The sequence below is a fragment of the Dermacentor andersoni genome, chromosome 1, assembly GCF_023375885.2.
Source record: "Dermacentor andersoni chromosome 1, qqDerAnde1_hic_scaffold, whole genome shotgun sequence".
Classification (NCBI taxonomy): Eukaryota; Metazoa; Arthropoda; class Arachnida; order Ixodida; family Ixodidae; genus Dermacentor; species Dermacentor andersoni.
In genome coordinates this window covers 67,464,301-67,481,281 of record NC_092814.1, presented here as the reverse complement: position 1 = coordinate 67,481,281, position 16,981 = coordinate 67,464,301, and positions in this window count along the sequence as shown.

Genomic DNA, 16,981 nt, shown 5'->3' with positions numbered 1-16,981 from the left:
CCGTGTGGCAGTCTGCGTCGGCGATGGCCAGGGCGATGGCTACCTCCTCCGCTTGTTCCGCTTCGGTGCTTCTCACGCTCGCTGCCGTCCTCGTGGCGCCGGTTGACGCCTCTATGACGACCGCTGCGAAAGCGTTCCGTTGGTATTCGGCCGCGTCCACGTACCGCGCGTGTTCGTCGTTGGCATGCTGGTCGATGAGAGCCTTGGCCCTCGCCGCTCTTCTTCCCTTGTTGAACTCGGGATTCATGTTCTTCGGTATGGGGTCGATTCTGGTCTGGCGTCGGACCTCTTCGGGGACGGGGAGCTTCATCTCCACCTCGTTCGAGCGTCTTATTCCCAGATCGTCCAGTATCTTCCTCCCGGCTTTGGTCATGGACAGCCGCTCCAGTTGAGAGGTCCGTTGCGCTTCGGCTATTTCTTCGAGCGTATTGTGTAGCCCGAGTTGTAACAAGCGGGTCGTGCTTGTGGACTCGAACAGGCCCAGCGCCGTCTTGTACGCTCTTCTGATGAGCACGTTGATCTTGTTTCGTTCGTGTTGCAGCCATCTGTGGTAGGCTGCAACGTACGCGACGTGGCTGATGACGAAAGATTGGACGAGCCTAATTAGGCTCTCCTCTCTCATGCCAGCCTTTCGGGAAGTGACTCGTTTGAGGAGTCGAATCGCGTTGGCTGCTTTTGCCTTGAGACGGGTGATGGTTTCGCCGTTCCTTCCGTGCTTTTCGATGACCATGCCTAGGATCCTAATTTTGCCGACCTCGGGGATCACGTTGCCGGATTTGGTCACGATTCTGATTTTTTCGTTTTCGCGTTGTCTGGTGTTGCCTCTGCTGTATCTGGTAGGTGGGAGTATGAGAAGCTCCGATTTGCTCGGCGAACATCTCAGTCCGGTGCCTTCCAGCTGGTCTTCTATTGCGTCGACGGCGGCTTGCAGCGCGCCCTCGATGTGGGCGTCGCTGCCACCGGTCACCCATATCGTGATATCGTCCGCGTAGATGGTGTGCCTGACGTCTTCGATGCGCCCGAGCTTTTCGGCCACTCCGATCATTACCAGGTTGAACAGCATCGGCGAAATGACCGATCCCTGCGGTGTTCCGGTGCTCCCGAGCTTCTTCTCTTGCGTCTGTAGGTCGCCTGCTCGTAGCTCGACGGTCCTGTCCGTGAGTTTCGAACATATTACGTGTGCCGATGGCATTATTGGTATCATCGTGCTGCCATTTAGTGCTATATACTGAATATGCGAGATAATATTTGCGCAGCTGTGAGCCTCTTTGCAATGCAGGTCGGACTGAAGTTAAATGGGGCCTTTTTGTATATGAAGTGCTAACGAGCCAGCGAATAGCTATCGTAGAGTCCAATCTGCAGGCTATGAATACAAACACGAATTTTCGCTAAGGCATGGAATGAAGAATTTGATGACGGATACTTTCAGGACTGTTTGTGGGCCTCTTATGGACGTGTAAAGCGAGAAGGCAGAATGAAGGTTGTGGGGTTCTCCTCCCGTGCTCTTGGGACAAAGGAACGACAACACAGTAGTGCAAACAATCACCAGGGCATTTATTGCACCTTTCATAGATCAATGCCAGCTAGCTGGGCTGCTATCCACAAAACATGCCGATGGGCGTGCGACAAATCTAGAAGTCCGACTCACCGCGACCGGATAGCGAGCGAATATGTTCGCCCCATGCTGGATCCCAATGCCTGGTCGTTCGCGCGTATGGTCACGCGAACGGTGGCGCGTTCGAAGGCAGGCCACGCGAGGCGGTCTCGCAGAAGCATGGATCGGCGCACGCGCGGCACGGCACGTCCGTACTGCTTGCTGTCCCGAACCCAAGAGGAAGCGCCTTCTCTTTCAGCGCCCAAGTAACCCCGCCTGTCGGCGGCGTTAGCAGCGCAACACTCGCGCCACCTCTCGTACTGCGCCTCAACCACTCCGACCGCCGCGGGCACCAGACCACGCGAGCCGTGCGGGAAAACAACATATCAGGGGATGCGTTATGCGGGAAAAACATATCGGGGGACGCGCGAGAGTCGCGCATCCCCACAAGGTTCAACTTATAAGGGGTTTCTCCTCTCCGCGTGGTAAGCCGAGCCTGAAGCTCGCGATTTCTGTTTATGATGATGTGCCCAAGCTGCAGAACAGAACAAGAAGGTTAACCATAAGTTGGCCTTTTAGGTGTGCGAAAACCAGAGCTCTGATATGCTTGTCTTCAGCATGAAGAATGAGACGACAAATTCGTAGAAAGTACGACATGTGCTAAAGTCGCTGGCGGCCATCGCGGTGTGAAGTCGGGCGTTTCTTGAAAGGAAACGCCTCTTCACACCGCTTCTTCACACTGAAGAGGTTTTGAAGTGACGAGTACATGTCTGATGCGAAACGAGGAGCAAGGTATTTATTTTACACATTTACAGGAGTTGAGTAGCACACTTTCGAGGTTTCGAGACTGTAGAGGTTTCTTTATTTTAATGCAGTGACCTTCTCTAGGTTCCTAGACGGGGGATACCTGGTGACGTAATGCAAGGCCAATGAGAGGGGCCGTATATTTTTCGTATAGGAGTGCATGCGCCTACTGAGGCACATGCACTCTTCCCGACCTAGCCTTCGAAGTGGAACAGGCAGTGTGGCATCACGCACGCCGTCCCAGTGTGCGAGGTGAAGAGGAGCAGAAGCAAGGCGCTGGCTATCACTATCGGGGCTAATCCTGTAGACCTACACCCAAGAAAGTGAAAGAGAGCTACCGCCACGGTAGCTCAATTGATAAACGCGTAATGCGGAAGGTGTGGGTTGGGCTCCCACCGGCGGCAAGTTGTCTTCTCGTCCACTGTCATTTAATTTTTTCCTTATTACTTCCACATTTCAGTTAAACTTAATTGTTAGTTTCCAAATGCTTTCTCTTGCTTCATTGTTGTTTTTCATGTGGTTGTTGATAACAAAAAATCGAGGCCTTCGGATCCCCTTCTCGCTCGCCGTACTAGTGTGTGAGGTGGAGAGGGTAACATTTGACGACAGGTAAAGACAACGATGGTACATTTTTCTGCTCAGACTTCACTTTATGAAAGAAGCAACCACGTGTATGAGAGAGAGAGAGAGAGATAGCAAGGACAGGAAAGGCAGGGAGGTCAACCATACGAGCACCCGGTTTGCTACCCTACACTGGGTGTGGGGGGAAGGGGAATATAAAGAGGAAAAGAGGGAGAGAGAAGCACTGAGTGGGTGTTTGTGCTTGACTAATAGGAGCTCCTAATGGGTGCTGTGATGGTCAATAAATGTGATGTGTGTCTGGGACCTTCTAGTACGTTGCTGTTCAGGGCAGCGAGAATAGCGCTATTCTGCTAAATAACCAATGGAAGGAAGATAGGAAAATTTTATGGGGTTTTACGTGCCGAAACTACTTTTTGATTATGAGGCACGCAGTAGTGGAGGACTCCCAAAATTTCGACCACCTGGGGTTCTTTAACGTGCACCTAAATCTAGGTACACGGGTGTTTTCGCATTTCGCCCCCATCGAAATGCGGCCGCCGTGGCCGGGATTCGATCCCGCGACCTCGTGCTCAGCAGCCCAACACCATAACCACTGAGCAACCACGGCGGGTGACAGGACAATCTACGAATTCACCGTATTTTTGTGACTGGCCGTACACTACTAATAATCTGGTCATCATACACGAAGTGGACAGCATCATAGTATATGGGCAGATAACAGGTCGTTTCCACGCGACATGCTGCGTTGACTGTCAGATATATTGGTCTACGATGCGATATAGGTAAAGAAGCTACGACAATTAATTAATTAATCCTCATGACATTGCAACAAAGGCGAATTTAGCTTTCGCGAAAGTCTACACTGAGTTCAAAAGTTTATTTACAACCCGCAAGTCAAATACAGACAAGAAAACGATGCGGCAAACTGACGCATGTGCACAGACAGCTTGGAAAGAGGAGTGGTAGTATTGGTTGCTGCAGGCCACTGAGTTTCCTACAATAATTCCTAGAGAGAACTGTGGCGCTGCAATCGTTCAGCCACGATGGGAATGATGGGAAGTACACGGATTTGTCTGACCTTCGTGCTTGTGGATTCAACCGTTCTTGTGGCTTTATTTATTACGTTTTATATGAATTCATTGTCGTAAATTTCAGAGCAACCTATACTTTTAAAAGTGCAGAAGACTCTGCGAACAAACACACTCGCTACTAATTGCAACAGTTCAGCTTGTCGAGGTGGCCAAATCGAAACGTGCAAGCGACTCAAAGCACTGGCTTGGCCTCGATAGATTCATAAGGGCGTCCCTTATGAATCCCTTGTCCCTTGTCAATGCATTTGTCTGTGGCTTAATGATTTCGATATTGGACTTCTGTGCGCTAGAGATTCTGTGCTCGAATCCTGACGTTGGACAATTTCAATAATGTTTCTTTAATTATTTATTACGCATAACTTTTTTGAAAATGACGAGTTTACAAAGTCACGAAGCCGTTTGAAGCCAAAGGGCAACGTTTAGGCAAATCCATGTACTTCCCAAATTTCCATGCTGGCTTAACCTTATACTTTTCTACATTGCAGCTCCCGTAGACACTAGCGCCATAGGTCCCTCTAGTAATTAATATATGAAACTCTATGCTGCAGGCGGACGTAGCCTGCAAAAGCTGCCGGCGATTGCTCCGCCTGTGTGCCACTTATCGAAATCGGTAGGGTCTGAATCCCACCACAATGCACTTGATCTGACAACATAACAACATCTGGTAAAACAAGGAAACACTAATGCCAAGGCCGAATTCTAACCGTGGCCCAACATGCCCACCGTCCACTCGCCCTGCTATTCCACACACACGGCTCACGCTCCAGCAGCGCACCGAAAGCGGCTACAAACGTACAAAGATAACTGACTACAGACTACATGCAAAACGGCACTGCGTCACGTTCGCCAACTCAAGAGTTTCAGCGTTCCATTACGACTGCGACGTGATGCACGCCAGCAGCCAATGCCAGTGTTGCACGAGTACAAAAAAAAAATGCAGCAAATGAGTGAACTTGCTGTGCGAGTGCTCTCGCGGCCCGACCGCTCAACCCACGCCTCGAAGCACGACGGCTCGAATTCGGTGTTTGTCTGGTTCGTGTAATTATTTGCCGTACGTTTCAAGGTGTATCGCGGTACCCCCTTCGAGGACTCTCCGGCGCGGGCGGGATAGCCGGTTCCGCTCGTGTTCCCCGAGGCGGATGTGCTCCGCGAGATTCTCTTTTGTTGCGTTCCGGGCGGTTCGCGCGCGTTCGGATTGCTGAGCGCCGCGGGCGATGGCTCTCACGCGCTGCTGCGCAAGTAGCGGAACGCCGCACGAGTGCTGCTGCTCGGTCCGAGTGCGGCGACCATGCGTCCGGGCCGGGACTGCCGCGTTCGGGCGTGCAGCCAGTCCGCGCCGTCCGCTGGAGGGGCCCGTCCGCGCCGCAACACGGTGAGCATGGTCGCTCGCGTGGGAGCACCGGGCGCGACTTCTCGGAGGGGGTCGCGCCACGTGCGTCCACGTGGGTGCCTTCCTTTTAGCGCCGCACTCTTTTTTTGCCTGCTAGACCTACTCCAGGGTGTGTTCCCGTAAGCTACGCGTTGTGTGTACGCAAACGTGGACGCCAGACCTACAAGGAGCATACGTTCAAACGTGAGCTATATAGCCGCAAACGACTCTAACACGTAGTCGTGTGTCCAAATACGCTCGCATTTGTAACAACTGTGGCTTAATTGAGGCTTCAAAACGTACACATGGTACTACTGCATGCTCAGAAAGCGGTTACTCAGCGTTTGCACACCCAACTTACATGCAGCCAATTACTCAGGAGTCCTGATCTGTTATTTGCTGTTTGCGTATCAGTTGATGCTGATGGACACATGTTTATGCCACTCTTAGTGAGTACCTCTGTCACAAGGTGATAATCGTCATCATTCTTGTGGCCATTTGCTTTCTTTAGCGTACTGCGGTCAGTGTACGTTCCTGTCAGGAGCGCTTTCCTGGCAGGAACGCATCTGCCACGTAGCGCAAAAAAAAAAAAAAAAAGAAAGGTGATGACCGTTTTTGTTCTTGTGTGACCAAATTACACATCGAAGGCTGTAATATTTAGAGGAATGTGAAACGTCCGTTAGCGACTGCTAGTGTACTCGCGAAAGAGTTAAGTGTGTGCAATACGGTAACGATCCTCTGCCGTACAAGTTCATAGAATGGCTCAGCGAAGGTGCACTGCAAGATAGACGGAACGCAAAAGTGGGTCGAGATTTCGGTAACTGGTGCCTAGTTTTGGAAGATGCACGCCTTAACGGTTTTTAGTGAAACTTATGGCCAACCATACGCATGCAGCCAACGTCTGTGCTCCGATCAATGAGATGGCACCAAGTGCTTTATAAATGCATGGTTTGCTACCATACAAACATAGTGCGTAACCGTGCAGTGATGAGCAGACGCGCAGACTAACTTATTTTATCCTTCACAGTGGCCCAAGTTGTGATTTGTCGTTCTTCACGTTTGTAGATGCAGGGTTGAAATATAGTTTACCTATCGTGCGCATACATAAAAGGCAGTTCTTATTTTTTGCTCGCTGTGGTAATTGCCATCACGCAAACACTGCAGCCCACCACATATCTTTTGGGGCTGACTTTCTATTCGCAATTATCTATCTGCCGCACTGTGAGACGATACGGTGCCCTTTTGCACCCAGTGCTGCAAGTTATCATGCTGCAAAAAAAGAAAAGAACATTCTGTAAGCACTCTATTTTGCTGATATGTTGCATCGCCTGACCTCGTTCACAGAGCGGCAACGAAAGGTGGTCGCGTTCGTGACCTTGTCGGATGCTACGCTGTTTGCTCCAGTGACGGGGGCGGTAGCGGTGCAGGCTCCTATCGGCGCAGACTATATAGGAGCCAAGGTGCATCATGTCGGTATCAGAATCGCAATTCTAACGAGATATGTCAGATGCATGCCCTATTCGTTCGCAGCAGAAATACGCGGATTCATGGTCAACGTCGACTATGTGGTCGAGAAAAGCACCAGGTAACGGAGGTGCAAACGCACAGCGTTCGATAAAAACTGACACGGAGCTGTCAGTTTTCGCCTACTCACTGACCACATTACACGGCAGTTTCTCGACCACGAACTTATACCCACAAATTTCTACCGAGTATTACTTCAGCTTCTATTGATATTTCTCCAGCGACTGTATTGTGTTTAAGTTTTTACAAAATCTTCTTACGTAGTTTCGTAAACAGACTGGCCGACCATGTTTCAATTAAAAATCCTTTTTTTTTGTGTATCAATTGAACGCCCATTGAGTCAAACGAATCTTGTAGGTAAGCCTCACTCTAAAAAAAGAGTGACACTTGCTCCATTCGGGGAGAAACGGCGATATGTCGTATGTTCGATGTAAATAGGAGTAATTTGCCTAATGTCACTAAAACTCGAGAAAGAAATTCGGCAGCACTTATCTTCAGAGTTGCATTACGGCCTGCCCTGGGTCATAATATCGCTTTTAAATACAAGCACATCCTATACAGAACATACAGGATACACATTCATATTCAAACACTGCTCGCGCTACCTACACCCAAGACCTTTCAACCGACATATATAGCCCTGGTGGTTCGACCTGCAATGTAGTAGTAGCGTCTTTCTTCTACGCAATCGAACAATAAATCTCGACAGTATGTTTCTTGTAATCTAGTAGGCAATTCACGCGCAGCACACGAGCCTCTTAATATAAAACCTCATTTAGTGAATGTCTTTCGATCAGCGACTATAATTCGAATGCCTTTCGATTGCCCCATTCTGAGAGTGTTCAATGACTGGTCAATTAAATATGCATCGACTGTAGCTCAATTTACACTGTCTCAATTTTAGTCGATCATAAATGTGTATTGACTGTTAATCAATTGACGCTGTGAGTCAATTGACGCTTTCGTTAACCATAGTCAATTAAAGGTGTTTTAAGTGCGACTCAGTTGACACTTTCTTAACTTTAGTCACTTAAATTTCTACCAAGTGTACTAATTTTAAATTGATGGTGAATTGATCTTCCGCAGACTCAAAAATAACTCTACAGGCAGTCAATTGAAACTCAAAGTACATTTTAAGGGTTAGTTCTACTCGCTCGATTCTCTCAAAAATGACTATAGTTCTGATCATTCATTCATTCATTCATTCATTCATTCTGTAAGGCCAGGCAGCGCTTTCGAAACTTTACTGCACATAAAAGTTGGGGAAGAACATGGAGATGAAGACACAAAGATGAAAGAAATCCAGCACTGCTTTCATACACTTCGTGTAAGGTGCACCGAGAATAGCAGGGTTTTAGCTGAGCGTTTACGGGCCTTTCTGTATCCTTACAATTTGCTGCTCAGCGGGGACGCCAGTGTAGCATGCGCACAACGCTCCTGCCGGCCGTGGGAGGTAAAATGGTACGCCCCCTCTCCACAGCCCAGGACGGTTGAGCGGAGCGTGACTTTGACTTCTTTGACGTTTGACTTTTGCTTCCTTGATGTGTTGCAGCCAAGCTTACCAGAATTCATAATCAACTGAATTTTCTGAGCGCCTGAGCGCCTGAAATGGGAGCGGAGCGAACCGTAAAGCAATGCTCTGCTAAAACTGTCTAACATATGTTTTTATCGCAATTCACAGCGTATGATTGTGGAAGTGAAGCGGCGAATCAACTTTCTTTCCCTTCAGAATCAGGCGTATGAATTCTACTACAATCTGTTTGAAAGTGAGCTGTCATTATTTACGAGTGTTCTCACCGCGTAAGAACCATATCATTAAGAGAGAGGAAGAGAAGTGACAAGAAAAATGTAGGAAGGTTAAACAGGCTGAGCCCGGTTGGCTACCCTGCATAAGGGAAGGGAAACAGTACGACATGACGTAGCGCAAATGAATTATTATTATTATTATTATTATTATTATTATTATTATTATTATTATTATTATTATTATTATTATTATTATATTCAGTGGCGGTGCTACACCTATTCTCAATACCTATTCTCAAACGTCAGTGTTGTACTCTGACGTTTCCCTTGTTCGTCCTGCCAAGTGTCATCATCATCATCATCATCATCACCGTCATCAGCCTGGTTACGCCCACTGCAGGGCACAGGCCTCTCCCATACTTCTCCAAATACCCCGATCATGTACTAATTGTGGCCATGTTGTCCCTGCAAGCTTCTTAATCTCATCCTCCCACCTAACTTTCTGCCGTCTCCTGCTACGCTTCCCTTCCCTTGGAATCCAGTCCATCAGCCTTAATGACCATCGGTTATCTTCCCTCCGCATTACATGTCCTGCCCATGCCAATTTCTTTTTCTTGATTTCACCCAAGATGTCATTAACTGGCGCTTGTTCCCTCACCCAATCTGCTCTTTTCTTATCCCTTAATGTTACACCCATCATCCTTCTTTCCATAGCTCGTTGCATCGTCCTCAATTTAAGTAGAACCCTTTTCGTAAGCCTCCAGGTTTCTGCCCCATAGGTGAGTACTGGTAAGACATAGCTGTTATACACTTTTCTCTTGAGGGGTAATGGCAACCTGCTGTTCATGATCGGAGAATGCCTGCCAAACGCACCCCAGCCCATTCTTATTCTTCTGATTATTTCAGTCTCATGATCCGGATCTGCGGTCACTACCTGTCCTAAGTAGATATATTCCCTTACCATTTTCAGTGCCTCGCTACCTATCGTAAACTGCTGTTCTCTTCCGAGACTGTTAAACATTACTTTAGTTTTCTGCAGATTAATTTTTAGACCCACCCTTCTGCTTTGCCTCTGCAAGTCAGTGAGCATGCATTGCAATTGGTCCCCTGAGTTACTAAGCAAGGCAATATCATCAGCGAATCGCAAGTTACTAAGGTATCCCCCATTAACTTTTATCCCCAATTCTTCCCAATCCAGGTCTCTGAATACCTCCTGTAAACACGCTGTGAATAGCATTGGACAGATCGTATCTCCCTGCCTGACGCCTTTCTTTATTGGGATTTTGTTGCTTTCTTTATGGAGGACTACGGTGGCTGTGGAGATGCTATAGATATCTTTCAGTATTTTTACATACGGCTCGTCTACACCCTGATTCCGTAATGCCTGCATGACTGCTGAGGTTTCGACTGAATCAAACGCTTTCTCGTAATCAATGAAAGCTATATATAAGGGTTGGTTGTATTCCGCACATTTCTCTATCACCTGATTGATAGTGTGAATATGGTCTATTGCTAAGTAGCCTTTACGGATTCCTGCCTGGTCCTTTGGTTGACATAAGTCTAAAGTGTTCCTGATTCTATTTGCGATTACCTTAGTAAATACTTTGTAGGCAACGGACAGTAAGCTGATCGGTCTATAATTTTTCAAGTCTTTGGCGTCCCGTTTCTTATGGATTAGGATTATGTTAGCGTTCTTCCAAGATTGCGGTACGCTCGAAGTCATGAGGCATTGCGTATAAAGTGTCGCTAGTTTTTCTAGAACAATCTGCCCACCATCCTTCAAATCTGTGGTCACCGGATTCTCCCCAGCTGTCTTCCCCCTTTGCATAGCTCCCAAGGCTTTCTTTAGTTTTTCCGGCGTTACTTGTGGTATTTCAAATTCCTCTAGACTATTCTCTCTTCCATTATCGTCGTGGGTGCCACTGGTACTGTATAAATCTCTATAGAACTCCTCAGCCATTTGAACTATCTCATCCATATTAGTAATGATATTGCCTGCTTTGTCTCTTAACGCATACATCTGATTCTTGCCTATTCCTAGTTTCTTCTTCACTGATTTTAGGCTTCCTCCGTTCCTGAGAGCATGTTCAATTCTATCCATATTATACTTCCTTATGTCAGCTGTCTTACGCTTGTTAATTAACTTGGAAAGTTCTGCCAGTTCTATTCTAGCTGTAGGGTTAGAGGCTTTCATAGATTGGCGCTTCTTGATCAGATCGTTCGTCTCCTGCGATAGCTTACTGGCATCCTGTCTAATGGAGTTACCACCGACTTCTATTGCACACTCCTTAATGATGCCCATAATATTGTCGTTCATATCTTCAACACTAAGGTCCTCTTTCTGAGTTAAAGCCGAATACGTGTTCTGTAGCTTGATCCGGAATTCCTCTATTTTTCCTCTTACCGCTAAGTCATTGATCGGCTTCTTATGTACCAGTTTCTTCCGTTCCCTCCTAAAGTCTAGGCTAATTCGAGTTCTTACCATGCTATGGTCACTGCAGCGCACCTTGCCGAGCACGTCCACATCTTGTATGATGCCAGGGTTAGCGCAGAGTATAAAGTCTATTTCATTTCTAGTCTCGCCATTCGGGCTCCTCCACGTCCACTTTCGGCTATCCCGCTTGCGGAAGAAGGTATTCATTATCAGCATATTATTCTGTTCTGCAAACTCTACTAATAACTCTCCCCTGCTATTCCTAGAGCCTATGCCATATTCCCCCACTGACTTGTCTCCAGCCTGCTTCTTGCCTACCCTGGCATTGAAGTCGCCCATCAGTATAGTGTATTTTGTTTTGACTTTACCCATCACCGATTCCACGTCTTCACAGAAGCTTTCGACTTTCTGGTCATCATGACTGGATGTAGGGATGTAGACCTGTACGACCTTCAATTTGTACCTCTTATTAAGTTTTACAACAAGACCTGTCACTCTCTCGTTAATGCTATAGAATTCCTGTATGTTACCAGCTATATCCTTATTAATCAGGAATCCGACTCCGAGTTCTCGTCTCTCCGCTAAGCCCCGGTAGCACAGGACGTGCCCGCTTTTTAGCACTGTATATGCTTCTTTTGTCCTCCTAGCTTCACTGAGCCTTATTATATCCCATTTACTGCCCTCCAATTCCTCCAATAGCACTGTTAGACTTACTTCACTAGATATCGTTCTAGCGTTAAACGTTGCCAGGTTCAGATTCCAATGGCGGCCTGTCCGGAACAAGGGATTCTTAGCACCCTCTGCTGCGTCGCAGGGTGACCGCCGCCGTGGTCAGTTGCTTCGCAGCTGCTTCGCAGGTGCAGCGGGGACGTAGAGGTAGAGCATCCGCCTCGCGTGCAAGAGGACCGTGGTTCGAATCCCGGTGCCGTGCAATTTTCCGCCGGATTAAAAAAAAAATCCGCGTGTTGATAAAATTGCATAAACAGGCCTGGAGTGCGGCCTGATCCCGGTGACCAGAACCGGTAACGCACTCCCTCACCAGAGCAGGATTGGCCACCCTGGTGCAGTACTTGGCCACAACCTCCTATATGAATACAACAATCAAATCCCGGCCCTCAGTCCAAGTATCACCCCCCGCTTAATATCCGCGCGCTTGTGGGACCTACGCCATAACGGTTGAAGTAGTGTCAGTAACTTCCCCCGCTTTGCTTTCAAATCTGGTGACTATGTTGGTCTATTTTCTCTACAGATGAATGGTCTCTCGTGACTAGTATATGCGACGTCAATGAACATGTCCATCGGTTCACCGGGATCGTTCTTATTGGTATGCATGACTCCCCCAGTACAAGCCCAAGCGATGTAAATGCCCCTATTGGTTCTCCGCGGAACTTAGAACTGCTCTAAAGCGTAAAGAGCGTGCCCACAGAAAAGCCAAAAGTCCTGAGTCTAACAAATGGATAGGTGAATTCCGCCTATTGCGGCCCTTCTGTAATCACCTGTACAAACAATATCACAAGTCTCACGTTGAGTCATTGGTGAAGAGACACTTTCGTATGTGCTCCACCAAACGAGGAGATCCTATTCGTCTGCTTCACTCTTGTGGTGCAGAAGTGCAAGCAGTCGCTGATGTTTTCGCTGTCCATTTCTCATTTATACTAGGTGTCCCAACTGTTGTGAACCTAGATTTAAAAATATTCAAGTACCACGTCGCTGGACAGAACAAAGGTAATGTTGTTTGCCGTCGCTTGGAGATACTCAGATTATATTTTCCCCGCGAATTAGTGCCCCGAGCGGCTGCAGTCGCGCGGCAATTTTGCGTGTATTCGCGGGCTTCTTTCAGGCTTGGAAAAACACTTTTATCAGAGCTTTTATTTAGCAAGTTGTGAGGGGAAGGGAAACAGTTATCATTTTTGCCTATGCCTCCGCCCTGTTTTCAGACAAAACGTTGCACGCAACAGCCGCGTCACATGAGGGAGGAGCTTTGCGCCGATGCTCACTCTCTTGCATGCGTAATCACGCGAACTACAATTAAAATTTGGAGTCGGATGTCTCAGAGCAGACACGCTAGAAGAATTCTTTCAACTGATAGTGCGTAGAAACACCACTGCCTCGAACTTTTCAGTTCAAACATACCTACTTACTGCACTCAACAAAAAGTTAATTATTCAATTTTAGTTAGTTGGCCTGCTGACGGCGATAATTACAATCTCACTTTGTGTCCCCCTGGCCACATGACTTATTTGAACAGGTGGTCTTCGCGTGCCTCCCAGTGCCTAATTTTAAGAAAACCATAAAGCTTAATTTTGAACACCCGGTATTGCGAACACCCGGTATTGTCCGATTTCGTATACCGCGACGCCCCTCGGATGAAAACTGTCGATATATGCAGATGTCATGAAATGAAATGGCTTTGGAAAGAACACGACCTACGCGCTCGTCTCGTGCTGTATACCACAGAACTTTACTCCCCCAAGAAGTTTATCCGAATTCTCGTAAAGCACAAACCCCACATGTATCTGTAGCGCTCGTATATTAAAAAAAAAAAAAAAGCGTGCACGTTATGATCTTCGCAGAATGTGAAATTTTGTGGTGAGATGATGCAGAAAGTTAGCATTGTTCAATGTCTCATCGTTCCATGTTCTGGGACGATGACGGCACGTGGCCACTGAAAACCTTCACGGCCCTGCTCAGCATAACAGGTATACGAGCTGTGAAGCAAGGTAAAAGTCGCATTGCGTGAAACGATCGTCAGCGGCTTATCGCGCAGTTTTTCAGACAGTGTGATCTGAGGCGAACTGATACATGCGCACATTGTAGAATGGCGGGATTGTTGCAGAGTAAATATAGATCATTGCAACCTTTGTACGTTTTGAGCTTCATAGGCGAGCCTCAACCCTCTCGCGTTGTTGTCGCTGTCCAGCGCCAACAGAGGGAACACAACAAGGGAAGCATGTGTGTGTGTCTGCTTGGCAGACGGCGCAAACTATTGAAGACAGGGTGACATTTGAATATTGAGCGTACAGATATGTGGGGGGAGCGGTGGAAAAAATTATGCAGATCCAACGCACGTGTTCGAATATATGTGAGGCAAAACTTTAGTGAAGCGGTTAACTTTCGAATTAACTCTGCCTCCAAATGCTAGAAACAAGAGCATGGCGCAGTATACTGTCTCAAAGTTTGAATAAAGACAAGCTATCTCACTCTCGCTCTCTCTAACGATATTTAGCAGACGCTGGTAACTACACATGATTGATATTTCTTTTTTGCGCATTTCAAATTATCTTTTTTATTTGCTCCTGTACGCCCATTGTAAAGCTCCTTTAGAGTGATTCCATAAGAAATCTCGAAGGCTCAGACCTTCTTTTTTCCCCATCTCTGTATTCAAACAATATATACTGGCAGTGCACCCCTTTCTTTCTGCGAATAGTTTACGTGCATTGTAGTTTATTAGCCGGCTACACTGTGATACAGCGTAAAGTCGCGGCCTCGGAAATTTAGTTATTCGTGACACTCCGCTGTCCTAAACAAGCATATTGCCTTTATTTTCAGCGCCTGAGCAATAAGAGTGGATTTAGACTAGCTGTGTCCTCGAAACCTCAATAGTAAAAAAAGAAAAAAAAAACCTCAAGCAGTTAACAGGAACACGCCATTTTGTTGACGCTTTTGTAGGTATAGTACGTATAGCAGTGTCTGCTTCTTCATGGCTTGCCTTCAAATTTAAATGAAAACGAAAGCGTAATCATTCCATCAATCTATGGGAGGATCCGTGTGAAGTCGGAGCAAAATCAGTAACCCTTATGTTGAATATTCGTGACGAATGTTGTGAAGGCGAACGTGACGGTGTGCGAGAGCTTGTATTTTATCTTGAAGTTGAGGGTAAAAGCGAGAGAAAGCTAATGAACTTTGAGGAGTGAGGGTGAGGACAAGGCTCCAACTTTGGCGGTAAGGCAGGAAAACCGAAAAATGAGGGCGCTCTGGTCGACATGCCCCTTTCCGCGTAAGAAACTATCCGCTCTGTGCTCCAGCCTCGTTTCGCTTCGACGACCGCAGGTGTACGTGTATTGTTCTGTGCTCCATTAAAACTGCTGTATATCATTGCACTAGTGGATTCTGCCGTGCGAAGTTAAACCGGGCTAGATGCTACGGAGCCACATCACCGCGCTTTCTTTTCTCAATGAGCCGTCATTGTTCTTCGGCTGGGGACAACAAGGAAAAAATGGTACGTCGGCGGTATGGCTGTGGCTAAAGCCGAAAACACATAGGAGTCATTGAAAACCACGTGATCTGACGGAGAACGCGTCGGAAAGATGGCTGCTCTGCTTGCTGTGAACTGTAAAACCTGTTGGGAGTCTGTCAGAATCTTGCTAGATGCTCTTGTTGGTGCAACTATTGTTCTATACACATCGGTGGCGACCAAGCAATTCGCGACGCGGCGCAGTGGCTCAGTTGATACATGGTGTTCTCTTGCTCGGCAAACGGTAGCAGATTCGATTCCCGGCCATGGCGGTTGAATTATACCATGGAGACGGAATGCGATTGCGTTTGTGTAGTCAGATATCGGTGCATATTGAAAGAAAGATATTTTCCTTTTTTTTTTTAAAGCAGGAGAGACATAGCACGGCGCGGTGTCCGATACGACTTGAAACGCGTCTGACAAATGGTCATGGAAACTTTACGGATTCGGTTTCCGGCAACACATATCGCACTACGAATCACATGCGGAATCCTATCGTGTGTCTCCTTCTTCGAGCTGCCAGTGAAATAAAACATTTATTCAATTAATCGAGCTGCGGAAACGAATAAAATAATAATAATAGTAATAAATAAGCCTGCAGCTGCGCGACACAAATGCTGCCTATATTCAAAAGGAACTAACAAAAGGTAACAAAGATCTCAAGGCATGATACACCTGAATAATATGATTCGTTTAAAAATCCAAACAACACAAAGGGCTGACAAGAACATGGTGACGTGATGTGATGAGCGAACAAGAAATCTCTCAGGTTCGAGCCAAATTATTGCACAAAGGAACTTGGAGTAGTTGCTCTAGAGCGCAACTACTCAAGCTAAGGGTTGGCTGTGTGAACGTGTGCGAACGTTTATACAGACAAGGACGTGTGGCCAGTCCACCGTGTACGTCTTGCGGTTGCTGCGAGATACTTCAGCACCTTATATTGGAGTGTCCCGCTTTCACTGCGCAGCGCGCGTCGCTAGTGAGTGACTATCACCTCCTTGGCCTGCGGTGTACGACACTCGACGGATGTTTGTATCCCATGGTGGTTGCGCGTCCCGACGCGATCAGGCTCATTGCTCTCTCCTTACTTTTCTAGAATTAACTAACTTAGGTTAACGTTATTAACTCAGACACTATTTCTTCTATTTAACAGTCTTTAGTAGCGTGACCTGGACTGTGTGTTCTATTTTTTTTTTTTTTTTTTAGATTTGTCACTCGGCTTTTTTTTTCCCTCTTTCCTTCCCACCTTCCTGTCTTCCATTTCTTTGTTTCTGTCTCCGCCTCCTTTTTGAAGTGTAGGCAGGCGTTGTGCCCCTTCCGATGGCAGTTGCCAGCCTGCTCCTCGATTTCCCTTTCCTGCCATGTGTATACATGTTTTCGAATCAAACAATTAATAATAATAATAATAATAATAATAATAATAGGTCGCCTTGATGAATACAAATCCCCTTGTCGCCACTTTGCCTCCAGGTTGAAGCTTCCCTTGTTCGACTACTATTGATTACCGCTCACTTTAGCGACACACACCACAGAGATATGCAAACTTTTTATCTACGACCTTGTAGTCGAATCACTGCCACAGATGACATCTCAATTTGCGCCG